Below are 8,430 nucleotides of genomic sequence, written 5' to 3' on the forward strand. Positions count from 1 at the left end.
ATGATGGCTGTAGTCTTGGCACACAGCCTTGCCATAAGATACCATAGATGCATAGAGCGTCCCACGTACTGGGGTTCCAAGAGGCTCAGGGCCAACACTCTTAGCCGAAACTCATCCCCTGAGGTCAGGGTAAGGACAGGGTGAGGACAGGGAAAGGGCAGGTACCCTTACCCGAATGCTTATCACCTGGCCTTATTCAACGCTCCTGCCAGAGCAAACCTCAAGGGCAGGCAACTCTTCAATTTAATGTAAAACAGGGACCTCTCCTTCCAAGGACCCTCCCCCCCCCCCCCGCTTTAAGACGTTCTTTGCGGGCAACCAACAGAGCTGACCAACAGACTGACCTGTTACACTGCATAGTGACCCCAGGCAAAAACGTGGGATCAGACCACATCCCTGTGTTCACCACCCTCCAAGCTACCCCCCCTTCCGGTTTGTGGCACCTGCCAGGCCCAGACTGGAAACCATGCGTGTAATAACCCGCCTTGTATTATCTCGACCGCGCACCCCGCTACTACCACTGAGCTAACCGTGCAATCTCCGCTCTTTCTATGGTAATAACAGATGCTATCGACCATGTAAGATGTTAACACTCGGGCCGTCATACGAAGACGTAAAGCAGGAAAGAGAACGAGAGAGAGAGAACGAGAGAACGAGAGAGAGAGAACGAGAGAACGAGAGAACGAGAGAACGAGAGAACGAGAGAACGAGAGAACGAGAGAACGAGAGAGAGAACGAGAGAGAGAGAGAGAACGAGAGAGAGAGAACGAGAGAGAGAACGAGAGAGAGAGAGATAACGAGAGAGAGATAACGAGAGAGAGATAACGAGAGAGAGAGAACGAGAGAGAGAGAGAGAGAACGAGAGAGAGAGAGAGAGAGAACGAGAGAGAGAGAGAGAGAACGAGAGAGAGAGAGAGAGAACGAGAGAGAGAGAGAACGAGAGAGAGAGAGAGAGAGAACGAGAGAACGAGAGAGAGAACGAGAGAGAGAACGAGAGAGAGAGAGATAACGAGAGAGAGATAACGAGAGAGAGAGAACGAGAGAGAGAGAACGAGAGAGAGAACGAGAGAGAGAACGAGAGAGAGAACGAGAGAGAGAGAGAGAGAGAGAGAGAGAGAGAGAGAGAGAGAGAGAGAGAGAGAGAGAGAGAGAGAGAGAGAGAGAGAGAGAGAGAGAGAGAGAGAGAGAGAGAGAGAGAGAGAGAGAGAGAGAGAGAGAGAGAGAGAGAGAGAGAGAGAGAGAGAGAGAGAGAGAGAGAGAGAGAGAGAGAGAGAGAGAGAGAGAGAGAGAGAGAGAGAGAGAGAGAGAGAGAGAGAGAGAGAGAGAGAGAACGAGAGAGAGAGAGAGAGAGAGAGAGAGAGAGAGAGAGAGAGAGAGAGAGAGAGAGAGAGAGAGAGAGAGAGAGAGAGAGAGAGAGAGAGAGAGAGAGAGAGAGAGAGAGAGAGAGAGAGAGAGAGAGAGAGAGAGAGAGAGAGAGAGAGAGAGAGAGAGAGAGAGAGAGAGAGAGAGAGAGAGAGAGAGAGAGAGAGAGAGAGAGAGAGAGAGAGAGAGAGAGAGAGAGAGAGAGAGAGAGAGAGAGAGAGAGAGAGAGAGAGAGAGAGAGAGAGAGAGAGAGAGAGAGAGAGAGAGAGAGAGAGAGAGAGAGAGAGAGAGAGAGAGAGAGAGAGAGAGAGAGAGAGAGAGAGAGAGAGAGAGAGAGAGAGAGAGAGAGAGAGAGAGAGAGAGAGAGAGAGAGAGAGAGAGAGAGAGAGAGAGAGAGAGAGAGAGAGAGAGAGAGAGAGAGAGAGAGAGAGAGAGAGAGAGAGAGAGAGAGAGAGAGAGAGAGAGAGAGAGAGAGAGAGAGAGAGAGAGAGAGAGAGAGAGAGAGAGAGAGAGAGAGAGAGAGAGAGAGAGAGAGAGAGAGAGAGAGAGAGAGAGAGAGAGAGAGAGAGAGAGAGAGAGAGAGAGAGAGAGAGAGAGAGAGAGAGAGAGAGAGAGAGAGAGAGAGAGAGAGAGAGAGAGAGAGAGAGAGAGAGAGAAGAGAGAGAGAGAGAGAGAGAGAGAGAGAGAGAGAGAGAGAGAGAGAGAGAGAGAGAGAGAGAGAGAGAGAGAGAGAGAGAGAGAGAGAGAGAGAGAGAGAGAGAGAGAGAGAGAGAGAGAGAGAGAGAGAGAGAGAGAGAGAGAGAGAGAGAGAGAGAGAGAGAGAGAGAGAGAGAGAGAGAGAGAGAGAGAGAGAGAGAGAGAGAGAGAGAGAGAGAGAGAGAGAGAGAGAGAGAGAGAGAGAGAGAGAGAGAGAGAGAGAGAGAGAGAGAGAGAGAGAGAGAGAGAGAGAGAGAGAGAGAGAGAGAGAGAGAGAGAGAGAGAGAGAGAGAGAGAGAGAGAGAGAGAGAGAGAGAGAGAGAGAGAGAGAGAGAGAGAGAGAGAGAGAGAGAGAGAGAGAGAGAGAGAGAGAGAGAGAGAGAGAGAGAGAGAGAGAGAGAGAGAGAGAGAGAGAGAGAGAGAGAGAGAGAGAGAGAGAGAGAGAGAGACGAGAGAGAGAGAGAGAGAGAGAGAGAGAGAGAGAGAGAGAGAGAGAGAGAGAGAGAGAGAGAGAGAGAGAGAGAGAGAGAGAGAGAGAGAGAGAGAGAGAGAGAGAGAGAGAGAGAGAGAGAGAGAGAGAGAGAGAGAGAGAGAGAGAGAGAGAGAGAGAGAGAGAGAGAGAGAGAGAGAGAGAGACGAGAGAGAGAGAGAGAGAGAGAGAGAGAGAGAGAGAGAGAGAGAGAGAGAGAGAGAGAGAGAGAGAGAGAGAGAGAGAGAGAGAGAGAGAGAGAGAGAGAGAGAGAGAGAGAGAGAGAGAGAGAGAGAGAGAGAGAGAGAGAGAGAGAGAGAGAGAGAGAGAGAGAGAGAGAGAGAGAGAGAGAGAGAGAGAGAGAGAGAGAGAGAGAGAGAGAGAGAGAGAGAGAGAGAGAGAGAGAGAGAGAGAGAGAGAGAGAGAGAGAGAGAGAGAGAGAGAGAGAGAGAGAGAGAGAGAGAGAGAGAGAGAGAGAGAGAGAGAGAGAGAGAGAGAGAGAGAGAGAGAGAGAGAGAGAGAGAGAGAGAGAGAGAGAGAGAGAGAGAGAGAGAGAGAGAGAGAGAGAGAGAGAGAGAGAGAGAGACGAGAGAGAGAGAGAGAGAGAGAGAGAGAGAGAGAGAGAGAGAGAGAGAGAGAGAGAGAGAGAGAGAGAGAGAGAGAGAGAGAGAGAGAGAGAGAGAGAGAGAGAGAGAGAGAGAGAGAGAGAGAGAGAGAGAGAGAGAGAGAGAGAGAGAGAGAGAGAGAGAGAGAGAGAGAGAGAGACGAGAGAGAGAGAGAGAGAGAGAGAGAGAGAGAGAGAGAGAGAGAGAGAGAGAGAGAGAGAGAGAGAGAGAGAGAGAGAGAGAGAGAGAGAGAGAGAGAGAGAGAGAGAGAGAGAGAGAGAGAGAGAGAGAGAGAGAGAGAGAGAGAGAGAGAGAGAGACGAGAGAGAGAACGTGTGGGAACCGACCTGTGAGATTTATATTTATTTAATTTATATGAATTTATATTTACGTTAATTTATATACTTCGATAGCAATTTGTATAATGATAAGTGGACTGTATTTCTGCAATAATCTCATAATCTCACAAATCGATCCTCTACACATTAGGGGGGTTTATATTTATATGTATGCAGCCAATCAAACTACAGTAACTACATACATTTAAGAGGTTCCTTATCTTATAGTACAGCAGGTTAGTCCACCAGGTATAACTAGGGTGTAGACACCAAATTATCCTCTTTGAGGTAGCTTCCATATCACCCAGTAACTGGTGCACAAATCTTGCATCCTCGTCTTGACCTGTCAAAAGTGCGCTAGCTGTGAAGCCAGATACCTATATATGACAAGTATATCAGAGAAAACAGTACATGGAACATGAAGACCTGGCTTAATTACCTTTAGTTTGAGGCTTCCATGTGATCTAACCGGATAACCCTACCAATGACATTAATGGCCACTAATGATAGATAATGGGTTTCGGATAGACACTTAACTTGAATTTGTAGACAGCGTGTTGACAGATGGTACACCTTTGGTATCCATAACACTACGTCCAAGTAAAATTAACAGGAGCCGAATTTGCTCCCGTGTGAGCCTCTGGTCTCAATAAACAACAATGGCTGCCCTCCTTCCTCCCTGACGCCTGGCCTACATTGTCCACATTTCAGAAAGTGATAGAAGGGTCACATTTACTCTACTTTAATATTGATAATTAAGTTAATTTATATAAGATGTTTTTATGATGGTAAAGTCCAAAGACTAATGTATTTAAGAATAATTCCCACCATAATAGGTGGTGGTTTATAATAGTATGTGGTGATGATATCCCGTTTTCTTTAGACGGTAATTCCACTACAAGTTACGTTTTCTATGGGTAACTTGTTGGTAATACAGCAGCTATTATCTGTATGATATTAAATGGTGTCGGATTTTCCGACATAATTCCCCAGGGGGCTGCTCACGGGTCGAAGTCCTCTTTAGAACAGACGAACACCGATACTCCTCCTTCGAATTATTAGATTAATCACACATTTGTGCGTCTGTTCGTACAGGACGGATGTCCCGTACTAGAGTTGCAGGGGTTAGAAGTCTAATGCGATTTCATTTCCCTGTCAACTCTTGAAAGGCTAATATTCAAGCCTTATTACATATTATTTAACCCAGAAGACTGAATGTGATCAAGTACTACAGTCAAGTATGATTCAGGGACTGCAGTGAGATCAGTGACATTAGATATAACTTGAAGTTTCTTCAGGTAACTGGTCACTGATATATAAACACTGAGGCCCATGGAATACATCTTGATTAAATAATAAATGTATCAAATCAGTCATCAGATTTACTGGGGTTTAATTTAGTTAATTGATTCAGAAGATTGAATAGCTCATCATTAAAGTAAAGTATGGTTCTGAGACTGCAGTGGGTTCAGTGACATTGGTCGCAGTGACTTGTAGCTGTTTTAGGCTACTGTTCACTGATTTGCCACTGAGGCCTCATGAACTCATCTTCAGCTTCAAATGATGATACTAACATCAACCTCTGTTGGTATAGTCAACTGTAATCTCCTTAGTATAATGCTACTGGAGAAATATAATCAGCTGACAAATTTAGATTTCTACTGGTATTGTTTATCTGCAGGCATAGGTCTCCTCAGGCTTGATACTGGGCCTGAGAGTAATTTACCTCCTGCAGAGTTTAACATGGTTATACCCTGATATTTAGTAGGGCTACCGATGAATCGATGGCAATAGTCTGTCCCAACAAGGAGACCGAAGTCAGTGAGGTGATCAGACTTAATATTATCTGCCAATTTTATTCCTCCATTTCTCAGGAATTTGGCTGTTGCTCTCAGACCTTGAACTTGTAGGTCTACTGGTATTTTGTCCACCACAATGGCTTGTACTCGACAGATGTACCTGCCTAAACGTACTGATGGTTGTACCACCTGGTAGACTTGAGGTCCTGCATCTGTTACAAACCCTGAGATGTTGAATGACATCTGGGCTACAGGCCTTAATTGTAATTCATCTGCCAACTTTTTAGTGATATATGTTCTCTGGGATCCTTGGTCAAACAACCCTCGGGTATGGACCTTGGCCCTCTTATTCAGGATGGTAATTTGGGCAGTAGGCAAAGTCGTATTACCTTTAGACTTTGCTGATTGGACACTCTTTGTTTGTTGCACCTTGCAGTACTGTACTGTGGTGGGAATGCTATCTTCCACCTTGGGGTTTGGAGACGTTGTTTTGGTGTCTCTGCACAATGCTGCATGGTGCTGACCTTTGTTACACCTATTACAAGGGTGTAATTGGGTATCACAATCCTTGATGTTATGTTTCCTGAGGCACCTCGTGCAATGTTGCAAATCTTTGAGTCGCTCAACACGGGCGTCACTATCAGGAAAATTAGAGCAGTGGTACACTGAATGTTTCTCATTGCAGAACAAACATGTTCCATAGTTTCCAGTACCCTTTGGTGTCACGTTCTTGGGTGACACAGTAACTATAGGCTTGGAGGGTCCCACTGCATATACGCCCACACTGCCACTGTTCCACTTTGGTGTTGAATTATATTGTCTAGATTGATTTGGAGTACCTTTGGTACTCTGTGGTTTACTATTATTGGTTTCTGAGGGTTTACTTGGTGGTTTTAATTTGTCATGTGTTCGTAATTGATGAACTACTGACTTTAAACCTTCAGATATTTCATTCATGGATAAGATGCTTTTATTGTAATGAGCACTTATTTGTCTCAATATGTCCCTAGGTATTTTCTCCTGGACAATTATTTTCAAGACCCACTCAGCCCCGTTTGTATCTGCTGTCAGGCTGAGGGCATTGATCAATGATTCTACCTCCAGCTTGAAGACTTGGAGTGAATCAGCTGAAGCCTCCGGTGGGGGTAAATGCAACAGCTCATGAACTAAATGTGATGTTCTTACTTCTGGATCAGCATAATTATCCTTGAGGAGTTTTACTGCCAGATCATAGCCGTCATTAGTTAATCTCAGATGGGATACTACTGTTTTAGCCTCACCTGATAATTGACCTTGCAAATAAGAGAATTTACTACTCTTTGGTAAAGATTGTTTTGAGTCTACAAGGTCAACGAATTTGTTCCAAAATTCGTCCCAATCTTCCTCATCTTTTCCTGAGAAAGTGGGTAAATTAATTGGAGGGGTCGAGCTTCTGCTTGACTCGTATTAGATGCAACTGTTGTTGTTGTTGCTGTTGCCTTGTTCTGGGCAATTAATTTGACATAAGGCTGTAACGTGGCCTGAGTGTGATCTTCATAATTCGCAAGATCAACCATAATGTCGTCTATTTCTGTTTCTGATAAATTAGTGTTGGCAAGTTCAGCCACATATGTTGCTATTTGACATTTAATTTGCTCAAATTTACCTGCAGCTGCTTGATAATAGCTTTCCAGGTCAGCATAATCAACTTGAGATTGTTGTGACAAATCTTCACATTTCTTGATCTGTCTTGTTAAGTGGCCTTTAAGACCTGCAAGGGTTCTTTTCATTCTCCCTGCATTATCCATACTGGCTCGTTGGTAAAGCCTTGTGGGACTTGTACTTGGGCTGCTCATAATACTGAACAAGCACTGATGGTAGCCTAGGGTAAATTCTGAACTCACTAGGCAATAATCCTACCTCTACCAGAGGTTAGCACTTAAAATTAATACACATTATATATTATACAATCATACACACTAATGATTTGAGTGATAAACCAGTGTCACTGGAAGTACCTTTAGGTTAGCTCTTCTATATCACCCTAGGATGGTAGAGACACTAATTAATCACTCAAAGGTGTAATGACCACAAGTAATTTATTATATATACAACTCAACTCGAGTTGATAAAAATTACACCCAAAATAGGGTCTGGACCATTCATTAATGGTGTTAGGTTGTTCAATATAGTACAACTGACTATTGTAATAATGGGACTAGGATGAACGATAATAGTTCAACTAGTCAATGGTTAATATCCTACCCTGTTGTGGGTTGGCAATTAGTAAATATTATACTGTGATCACTAGTGCAATATATATTAAATAATTCTCTATCTTGGAGAAATAATATACACAATTATTGATAATAGCCTCTTAATTAGCCTCTATGAAACTTCTAATATTATCTAGAAGTATTAAATGTTATTAGTGACCTCGCGAAATAAAGTCCACAAAATTCGTGGATAATCTCTCGCGAAATGTAACACCACGAAATCCGTGAACAATCTCGCGAAGACACAGTCACTAATTTGGCTGGATTCTATATTAGCGCTGTCATTTCACGAAATAACACGCCACCAAATTTCTGTGGGTGTGCATGAAACCGCTGACTAAACTGATCTGGGCTGAGGGAGGCTCCTGAGCTCCCACGAGGCAACGCCGCTGTCTTGACTGGCTGGCTTTGTTTAAATAACACACTGCACTAGTATATTTAATGAATCCACTGGATAACTGGTTCATCCGGTACTAAGATGACCAAATGTGGGTTCAAAGGATCAAATAATCCGTCATCCGGTTCGAAGATGACCAAATAATGTGGGAACCGACCTGTGAGATTTATATTTATTTAATTTATATGAATTTATATTTACGTTAATTTATATACTTCGATAGCAATTTGTATAATGATAAGTGGACTGTATTTCTGCAATAATCTCATAATCTCACAAATCGATCCTCTACACATTAGGGGGGTTATATTTATATGTATGCAGCCAATCAAACTACAGTAACTACATACATTTAAGAGGTTCCTTATCTTATAGTACAGCAGGTTAGTCCACCAGGTATAACTAGGGTGTAGACACCAAATTATCCTCTTTGAGGTAGCTTCCATATCACCCAGTAACTGGTGCACAAATCTTGCATCCTCGTCTTGACCTGTCAAAAGTGCGCTAGCT

Source organism: Procambarus clarkii, chromosome 11, assembly GCF_040958095.1.
Source record: "Procambarus clarkii isolate CNS0578487 chromosome 11, FALCON_Pclarkii_2.0, whole genome shotgun sequence".
NCBI classification, from domain to species: Eukaryota; Metazoa; Arthropoda; class Malacostraca; order Decapoda; family Cambaridae; genus Procambarus; species Procambarus clarkii.